This window comes from Dasypus novemcinctus, chromosome 22 (genome assembly GCF_030445035.2).
Source record: "Dasypus novemcinctus isolate mDasNov1 chromosome 22, mDasNov1.1.hap2, whole genome shotgun sequence".
In the NCBI taxonomy this organism is placed as follows: domain Eukaryota; kingdom Metazoa; phylum Chordata; class Mammalia; order Cingulata; family Dasypodidae; genus Dasypus; species Dasypus novemcinctus.
This window is the reverse complement of record NC_080694.1, coordinates 51,861,416-51,871,650: the sequence shown is the minus strand read 5'-3', so window position 1 is coordinate 51,871,650 and position 10,235 is coordinate 51,861,416.

The following is a 10,235-nucleotide window of genomic DNA, read 5'->3' as shown; positions in this document are numbered from 1 at the left end:
TCTCGTTTGGATTTCTTTCTCTTCCCATTTCCCTGCTCCAGATAATGAGTCTCACTACCTGCTCTTAACTGCCAATAACTCACCTAATAGATCAAATACTCATAACCATGGATCCCATTAGCCATTTAAGACTACCTGATTCTGATCTCAAGCTTCCCTCTTGCTCATGTTTGTCTAATTTTCCTGTTCACAGAGGGAAAGTCAGTACTTACAAAAAATTATGATCAGACCAAGAGATGAATCAACTCTCAAGAACATAATTAGATGCCTATCAGGGAGATATCAAAGGAGCAAGTAAAGGGAATTCCCTTTTTTTTTTTTTTAAAGATTTATTTTTATTTATTACTGTCTCCTTTCCCCTCCCCTCCAGTTGTCTGTTCTCTGTGTCGATTCACTGTGTGTTCTTCTGTGCCCGCTTGTATTCTTGTCAGTGGCACTGGGAATCTGTGTCTCTTTTTGTTGCGTCATCTTGCTGCATCAACTCTCCATGTGTGTGGCACCGCTCCTGGGCAGGTGGCACTTTCTTTCGTGCTGGGCGGCTTTCCTTACGGAGCGCACTCCTTGCGTGTGGGGCTTCCCTATGTGGGGGACACCCCTGCATGGCACAGCACTCCTTGCGCACATCAGTATTGCACATGGGCCAGCTCCACATGGGTCAAGGAGGCCCTGGGTTTGAACTGTGGACCTCCCATGTGGTAGGCAGATGCTCTATCCGTTGAGCCAAGTCCTCTTCCTGGAATTCCCTTTAAACATCAGGAGTCAAGTTATCTGCAGGCTCTGAAGTTTAGGCACTTGGCAGGAGAACATAGCCTTTCATTCACAGACATTTATGGAATAGCTACTGCTTCAGGCATGGTTCTAGACCTTGATCTTGAAGTCAGATCAGCTAAGGATTGTCTACATACTTTCTGCAAGGGTCGGCATTAATTCAGGGCATTAACCCAAAGCCCTAACATGAGGACAGGTAGGATGCGCAAGCCTGGCTGAAGGAGAAATGCATAGACTGAACTAAAGGAATAGTCTAGCAGTAGCCTTAGGCCTGTGGTTCTCTACTTCTGAAGCAATACAGTGGGACTGGCAGCACTGGTCCCATCGGGGATGGGCTCAGGACCCTGTACCTTTAAAAGGCTTTCAAAGGATTCTGATACATAGCAAAGTTTTAGAATTACTAATTAGGCAAACAGTATGGACTCATACAACAAATATTTGTTAAATACTTGCAAGGGTAAATTAAATAGGATTCCTACCTTCATGTACTTTATATTCTAGTAATAAATATCTAAGTGTCTTACATTCAAGCTACCAGTTGAACACCATAAATAGATACAGATAGAGTTCAGAAAAAAGATGATCTTAACTGATGAAGTTTCAGATAAAGCTTTATGTGGGGAAAAAATTTGAGCTGGAGTTTAAAGAGTGGTTCACATCAAAATTATTTGTAATAACGTGCATGGGATTCATGTTTATTTTTGAAAGATTGCAAAATACAGATAAACTGCATATACACAGGCAGCCATGTAAAAAATAATTTCCTGATCCATATCTAAATAATCCATATATATACATTGATATATATTTCCTGACTCTCTCTCTCAATATAAATATGAATAGAGATAAGATACAGAGATAATTATAAATGAATATATATATAATTAGTTACATTTTATGTCTTAAAGCAAGCTGGTTTGGGGACTCAGTTTTTCCTCCCTAGACACTATCTCATGAATATCATTCCATGGGAATCAGTATTAATCTAGAGCATCATTATTTATTGCCTGACTAATACATTGCATATAGATACATTACAATTTATTTAATTAATCCTACAATGCTGGGAATTTGGGTGGCTGTCATCTTTTTTCTGCCACAAACATGCTGCAAAGAAAATCCTTCAAGCAAATTCCTTTCCTAAATGATGAATGTCTAGAAGTATAATTTCTCAGGCAATGTGTATGCAGATGTTTAAAGGCCATGTAGAGGGATGAGCTGTATCCAGCGGTAAGGGTAGTGCAAGCCGTAGCATGAAGCGTGGACGGTGCAGGTCACCAGGGATAGGGGGTAATGGGTGATTTGGTTGGCCTGAAGAGTAAGATATATAAAAGGAGTAATAAAAGGTAGGGAAGTCAGGCTGAAAAGGTGGGGCTGAACTTGCAGAGTTTTCAATGGTAGATTAAGGAATGCAGGGAGAGTGGCATAAAATTCAAGGGCTTTTAATTTGATGCTATGGATAGACTCTGCAAGTTAAGTTTCCTTAGAATCACTCTGAGTTTGGGATCACTAAGAGTTAGTCGTGGGGACTCTATACTGCTTTGCACTGCCTGTATCATGAAAGTGCTTTTGGTAGAGAAATACCAAAACTGCCTGGTTTTCAGAAATCACAGTGTCTCACTCAATGGCCGTAAATGGTGGGGCTTCTCCCAGGAGTCTCTCAAAGTGAGCGTCACTGTGCTCTACGTCTAGGAAATGTCTTCTTCGTCCAGGGATCTCTAACCCAGCTCTAATCTCCACTGCAATGAACATACTGAGGAGCTACATGTCGGCTGACAGTTGTTTTGGTTTTTTAAAAATGAAGCAAAGAAATTGCCCATTAAGGTTCTCTCCTCATGGGCCTTGAAAGAGGGCTTCTAAAGCGGCAGCCCCACGAAGCCTCTTAAATCATAGCAGGGAGGGAGACGGCAAATCCAGGGGGACCATGAGAGCAGGCTGTTTTCATTGGGGGAGAAGTTTCATTATCCATCTTCGAATTTTCTCTCACACTGGGAAGTCATTATTATTCTGGCATTGCTTCTGACATTTTTATGACTTTATTTTAATACATGGTTCATTATTTGTTTTGGAGCAGTCAGTCCTCACAAAAAGAGTCTTCCAAATGCCCCTCTAGCTTAGCCAATACCATATTTCGTCTTCTCCTTTGTTGTCACTGGCACTTCTTCCGACTTGGCTAAACTTTCATCTTAGTTGAGGGTGTAAAGCTTGGTGAGGAAATGCTCTTCTGGACCGTGACATTGATTTGCGTCTCCTTTGGATGGTTAGGCCAAGTCAGGGGCTCTGGATTACCTCTAGAACGAATAGATTTGCACTGTGCCTTTCAGTCTTAAAGGGGGGAAATAGGACTTTTTCCTCTCAACTCGGGGGGAGGAAGAAAACCAACCTGTGAAATTCAATTAAATAATAACCAGCAGAAGCAGGCCTTCAAAGGCATTTCTTTCCTTCTGAGTGCTTTGCTTTTCCGGCAGCAGAAGAGCTTCTGTGTGGTTAGAGTCCCATGTTTGATTGACTCGCTCCCAAGCCCGTGTTTACACTGCTGTATTCATCTTGCTCCGATGACTGTGACATGCCACCCGGATGCGTGAGGCTGACAGGCAACGTGAGGGAAGCCAGACAGATGACAATGCAGGATGATCTGTCACCTGATGATAGGCCACAGCCTGTCATTTATTTACTTACGGCTTTAATGTGGGTAAAATGAGCAGGAGGTGGGGGGTGGGGCAGGAAATGTGACAAGAGGCAAAGAGAAAGTGAGTGGTTGCAGGGAAGAAAAATCTGACAGACCCTTTTCAGCATCAAAATATCAGCAGCAGCCATTTCCTGCATCTCGACGGGCATGCCAGCTCCGGAGCTGGTTATTAGCGGCATTTTGGGCAAGAGGTCAGCTTTGCCAAGCGGCAACTTTAGCCATTTAGCCTGTGGAAGCGGGGTAGACAGACCACACTGCCACTGGGTATTAAGTGCCTTGAATTCTTTCTCACGCATTTAATTTCTGCAATATTCAATGACCATTTTGGCAAGCATGTTTTCGTCTTTCGTTTTTTTAATCTGTATGCACTTCACAAAGTAACTTTCACTTGATATTTAAATCACCGGCCGCTTGTCCCCTTCTATTTTCATTAAATGTGCTGCTAGAAATCATTTATGGTCTCGGTGACGAAACCCTTGGAAGCCTGCTTGTTTTATGCAATGATGACCTGGTTATGGGAAGGAAATACCTGCAAGCCCAGGGAAGACAACAGTGGCTATTTTAACTGTTAATTCTGTAGGAGCAAAACTGCGAGTGTCCCTATTTTAAGGGGATTCTGTAACAACAACAATAAAAAAGATCTTAAAGGAATTAAATATTTCTGAATGAAGTGCATTAAATATTTCATATGCAAACACAGATTTGCACCCTTGTAAAAAGAATTTCAAAAGGGCATGTGCAGCCTGGGCATTCTGTTCTTATTTTACGGCACTGGTCTTACTTCATCACACGGCATTTGGGGGAGACAGGCCCCAGAGTCTCCTAAACATTCTGACAATCTCTCACTGAGGGTGTGACGTGTGCCCAGAGGTGCACCTCTTACGTTAGGATATATGCCAAGACCATGAGTGAGCCACAAAATCACGCCAACAATGGGGTTGATAAGACCCCAGCATTAGGTCCAACATTCGGTCAATAAAATCCACCATCCCAAAATAGCAAAGAACTGACCTATTTTTGAGAACGTTTGACCCTGGGAAATTGTCCCTGTAACCCACGGTACCCAGAATTCGACCACTAACAGGCAGCCGGGGATACCACCCGTCTCACTTGAGCCCAGAGAAGGCAGACACACCAATGTGATGCTCCAGAATATCGTGAAGATTGTTTTAATAGTGTACGCCTACTTGGGGAGACGTGAGAGTTCTTGCTGGTGTGGAGAAGGGGGATTGAGCAGATGGGACATCCTTCACCTCGGGCTCCGTTTAACTGCTTTCCCTAACTATCTTTCCCTAGTCTTAAATATTTGTGTGCATTGCTCCCACAGGCCACAGAATGGGTTAAGAGGCTGCTTTACTGCATCTCCATAAGGGGTCCCCGTACTGAAGGTAGACCTAGAAGCTGCCCGTGACTTCCATCTCTCCTGTAGGTCCGTTGCCAAGGAAAGGGAGAGCTGCATCCCGATGAAAAGGGGGTCCTGTGAAATGCAGGACCCCCAACCAACAATTCACCGTGTCTATTTCGGGAGCTGGTTGTGCCCTCAATTCCTTGTGTGTATTATTTGTACTCTTCTTGCAAATGAGCCAAGTACTTGAACTCCCGGAACTGTTTTTATTTCTCTAATGCACCTGTAGAAGTTTTATTTTGTATTGGCCAAGAGTCCCACTTCTTTCCTGAAAATTTCAAGAGGGAAGAGAATTTGGACCTTCTCCGTGTGTATCGGGTACTAGGCCTGTGACCCTTTAAAGAGCCAAATTACTTTTCCCTGTTTCCCTGCATCCTAGAACCTTGCTTACAACTTAGCTGCTTATTGTTTGGCTGGATTGATGTGGACACAGGTGGTGCCCTGAGGGGCTGGGCCTTTATGGGAACACGTGTTCCCACCTCTCTTTGCCTGCCTTACTGCTGGCTAAGACATATGTGGGGTGGGGCCTTTGGTTATATTTGCAAGATCAGCTAGGTGAAGAGTGTTAAAACATTATGAGTTTATTACAACTAAGCTTTATTGTTCTTCTCTACAGACCCTCATGGTTATTTAGCCTTTTTATATCTCTGGTTAAGATATTGCAAATACTGGTGACAGGGGAGGAATTAGGATGGAAAGAGATGGGCAAATGATTCTTAGAGCTGACCCTGCCATCTCCCTCACCATCCCAGTGTACTACTAAATATTTTATCATTTACCAACACTCTCAGCCCCTATGATCACACTCTCCAGAATAGCATAATAATTTTAAGAAAGGTAAGTAAAAAATCCTGTCTTGTTTATTCTCCCATCTAATGTTAATTGAGAGCTTCCTTTGCAGCATCCTTTACACACTACTTGAACCACAGCCCTGATTCCAAAGCCCAGAAAATGTCAACAAATTTAAAGTAAAACAAAATTCATGTTCTCTCTCTTTACAAAAAACCAAAACAGCTATTTCCCATTTCCTCTTTCTTTTTGTAGCAAAGGTGAAATTTAAAATTATTATAATTACCACTCTCTGAGGACCTTTTCTGCTAAGACCACAAGATATACCCAAGTCTTTAATGTGCAGTTTTTATCACTAATATTTTTGTTCTTGACCCAGATGGGATTCTAGATCCATCCAGTGTCAGTCTATTCACCAAAACCTTGACCCCAAAATTACATCAAACAAAATAACAGATAAGCAGTGAGGCCCAATCATGTATTTGCATCTGAATGCCTCTTCCTTATAATACCTCTGAGCAGGGGTGATATTTAAGGTATTTATCCTATTTAGCCACCATCTTTGTTTGCCAAGGCTGCTATGACAAACACCACACCTGGTTGGCCTCAACAATGAGAATTTGTCATTTCACAGTTTTGGAGGTCAGAAATCCCCCATCAAGAGGTGTTGATCAGGCCATGCTTTCTCCAAGTTGGTAGCCTTCTGGTGGTGGCAGTCCTTGGGGTTCCTGGGCTTGCACTTCTGCCGCCGTCACAGTCTCTCAGTCACCTTCTCCTGCGGCGGCTTTCTCTGACTGATGACGCCCTCTGACTTAGAAAGGCTCCAGTCACGTGGATTCAGGCCCACCCTGATTCAATGTGTCCTCATCTAAATGGGGTCACTGTAATGGATAATAACATCTTCCCAGATCCTGTTTACAAATGGGTGCACATCCACAAGAACGTGGATGAAGACTTGAACATGTCTTTTGGGGGGACATGGTTCAACCCCAGCAGCAAGTGGACATTGATGAGTTGGCATGGATGGTGGCTCCAAACACAGCCTGACCAGTGCCACCTGCTGAAACGCCCCCTGCACAGGAGCATCTGAGGGTGGGAGGGGAGGAGACACCATTTTCCTGGGGACACGAGAACATAGTTGATGAAGGCACATTACCTTCACTCACTCACAAAGTTTCCCTGGTTGTATAAGCAGCAGGAGGATCCTTGAGTGACAGGCATGGATTCTTTCAGTAATTTCCTCCCTAAACAAGATGGCGGAAAAGTGTTTATTTTTGTATCAATCCATCTTGAATGCAGAGTTTTGAAACATTTTCCACAGGGGCTTAGAATGCAAAATAATTCTCTGATCAATATCCCGAAGCGGTCTCATATTTTATCTTTTTCATTTTATCCTCTTGACAGCCTGGTGAGGCAGGTGGAGCCGGTAGCATTCAACTTGACCTCAGGGATCAGTAACGTGACACTCAGTGAGGCTGGGCTTTCCCAAGGTTCCCTCAACTACTGATGGATGGAGCTGGGACCAGGGCTGCTAGGTTAGACTCTTCCCATTAGGTTGGGGGAAAAAACCCTGATTTTCATATATTATCTTGTGATAGTACTCGGGAAGAAGACCTGCTTCCATTTCCATATGCAGCTTTCTTTTGTTTTGAGCATTAGGGATATGATAGCTTGACCATTATGGCCTTGGGCTGGTCTGAGCTGTGTTCCAATCCAGGATGAATTATGTGAACCTTTGTGGGCCTCTGCTTTCTCATCTAAATGGAGGGAATACCACCTATTTTGTAAGAAGATAATGAGGAAAAATAGTAGATGTCTTTACAACATCTAGGAAACTGCCTTGGAAAACAACAATCTTTTCTATGGTATATATTTTATTATCATTCCCTGGAGAACACAAAAGAAGGAAAGTATGGACTGAAAAGTATGTTTGGGTCCTGACCTTGGACAAATAACAGATTTTATGGGTCTTGGTTTCATCATCTATAAAATAATGGGATTTCTAAGTCCATTCAGTTCCTCGATTTATCTGCAGAAGATTGAGAGAGAATTGTATATAAAGAAGCCTCTAATTTACTAGTTAGTTCAGATACATTTCAACCTCATGTGAAGAACACTTAGGAAACTTCTCCATACAAGACAAAGAGTAGAGAATCTCTGCAAGAGGCCTAGAGAATTCTTGGTGTCATTTCAGTATATTTAAAAAAAAGTGACAAATGAATCATTTCTTGCATCTTTAAGACTGGGTAGGTGGTAATCATTTTTTTTTTAATCACCTTTACTTTCATTCTTTCAAAAGAGAATTGCACATTATTCTCATTGCTCAGAGCACTTTGAAGACACCCTGGAAATTTAACATTTTAGTGTTTCCAAAGGAATTTAGAAGCACACAACAATGTAGGCTTATATAAAATAAAAAATAACTTTTTAGGTCTCCATGTATTAAAAATGTATGTCTTGTTTTCAAGCGTTTTCTACCAACAGCAGTTACACACTGGCAGAACACAGTTTGAAGCTTTTTAACTGGCGGTTTTTGACAACTCCACAGCCCTTTCCCTGCTGCCCAAACGTTGCTCCTTCATTAAGCCCCCCAAGGAAGCAAACAAGCCAAAAGCAAATAAACAGGCTTGTTAAGCTCATTTGTCAGAAAACGTAGAGACATTGTGAGAAAGCTGACTTGGAAACAAAATCGACAGGCATTATCCCTATCTGGCACTGCAATCTTATATAGATGTGTATGAGGTTTGCATGTGCCATTTATACAAAAGCGGGTGCTTAAAGCAACGTTTACAGAAAGTGCTTCCAGGTCCAGTCACATGGCAATCTCTTTATCTTCTTTTCTGCTTTCTTTATTGTTCCGTGTTATCTTCTAGACATCTTTCTTGTTTCAACACTGTCTTCTTGCTTGTTCTCCACCCCCACCCTTCTTAAAAATCCAGATCCGAGTGACCTTGACATATTCCTGGAATTTTTTATTTCTGTAGCAATTGGAACAAGGTATCATCCCTTTATTCTAAATGCGGTCTTTTTTTTTTTTTTTTTAATCCAAGCCAGAATAGACAGGAAGCAAAAGATTAGCACTCTTTAATTGTTTGCTTTAGTTTAAGAATTTAAACTAAATTTGTATTGTATTGTTTTGACTCCATGTGGTTAAATATCTGTGGATTACATTCCATGCTCCATCTCTGTGCTAAGTGGCAGAACAATGAATAGATATGGCCCCTACCCTTGAGTAGGTTACAGTCTATGTGCAAGAGTTGAAATACACATAAGCCATCTGTGTACTGTTTTAGGCAAAGAACTCTACTAGGAAGTGAAGACTTAAGTTCCAACCCAGTAAAAGTCTGAGATTGATAAAACACAGTATGATAAAACTGTTCTCTTTGTTATCCTTATTCATAAAATGAGTCAGTGTGGTTAGGCTATAAGATGAGTTTTCTGCTTGACTGTTCAATACCGTTGCGTGATAAAGCCTTCATTTGCCTTCCTGACTGTATAGTTTGATTTTTTGCCAGGTGTAGTGGCATTCAGTGTCCCTTAAAGTCAGGACACATTAGGTCTAAAGAGGAGGAGTACAAGTCCAGAGGCAATGCTCAACTTTCCTATATTTTTCTGGTCTGGGGTGTAGAAAGAAAGGATTAGTCTACAGGGATGCTCAAGCTTCTCAAAGCAGGCTCTTAGTAAGCTTTGACTTTAAAAGCTCAATCAAGAAAATCTCCTCCTCCCCTGCCATCTTTACCATGATTAGATTCTCTTGCTGTATGATAAATGGAACTATTGCTCTCTGAATTCCAGTGATGGGCCATGGGTCAGATACTAGGGTTTTTGATCTTTTCTAAACTTTCCCACCATCACTTTGCTCATTCCCAATGTGGAAATGGCTTCCCAAGAATAGGATTCTTTTTCTATATTATACATGCTCATTTTCAGGCAGTGAGCAAAGAAGCATAAATTCAAAAATGGCATTTCAGTGCCATATTCCCACATGACATAGGGCAACTCAGCAGCTAGCCTACAGGGTATCCCCAAAGTGTTAGTACAGGCTTATCCTTTACTTTTGAACTATAAATGTATCAGTGTATCAGCTTATAAAAAGTAGCATTTGAAATGTTGTTTCTTTTATATTTACCTAATTTAATGAATCTTGAACACTTTGTAAAACTTTTTGATCAGTGTGTACCATCTTCAGTAAGAGAGACTGAAACAAAAAATTAAAAATAGACTTAGAAAAATTCACAAAATTGCAGGAGTATAAAAAAATGTAACCATGAATATTTCAAATGGTGTTCTTTATATGTGTGTAGCAGTTACTCTTCTGAAGCTGTTACAACTTAAAATTGCACCAAGACTCCTGAGATGCTCTGTATTAGGTAGTGGTTTATTCTGGGATTCAAAGATTCTTATCATTTTTTTCCCCCAAGAATGCATTAAAATGAAAAAAAAAAAAGAGTATATTTTCAACATAATGACTGTAGTCGGGGTTAAAAACTCAATTAAAATTAGCATCAAAAGACAACTATGCATGGTCACAAGAATCAATTTTATTCAAACAGGTTGCATAATTGAGATGCCTGTACAAGCAGC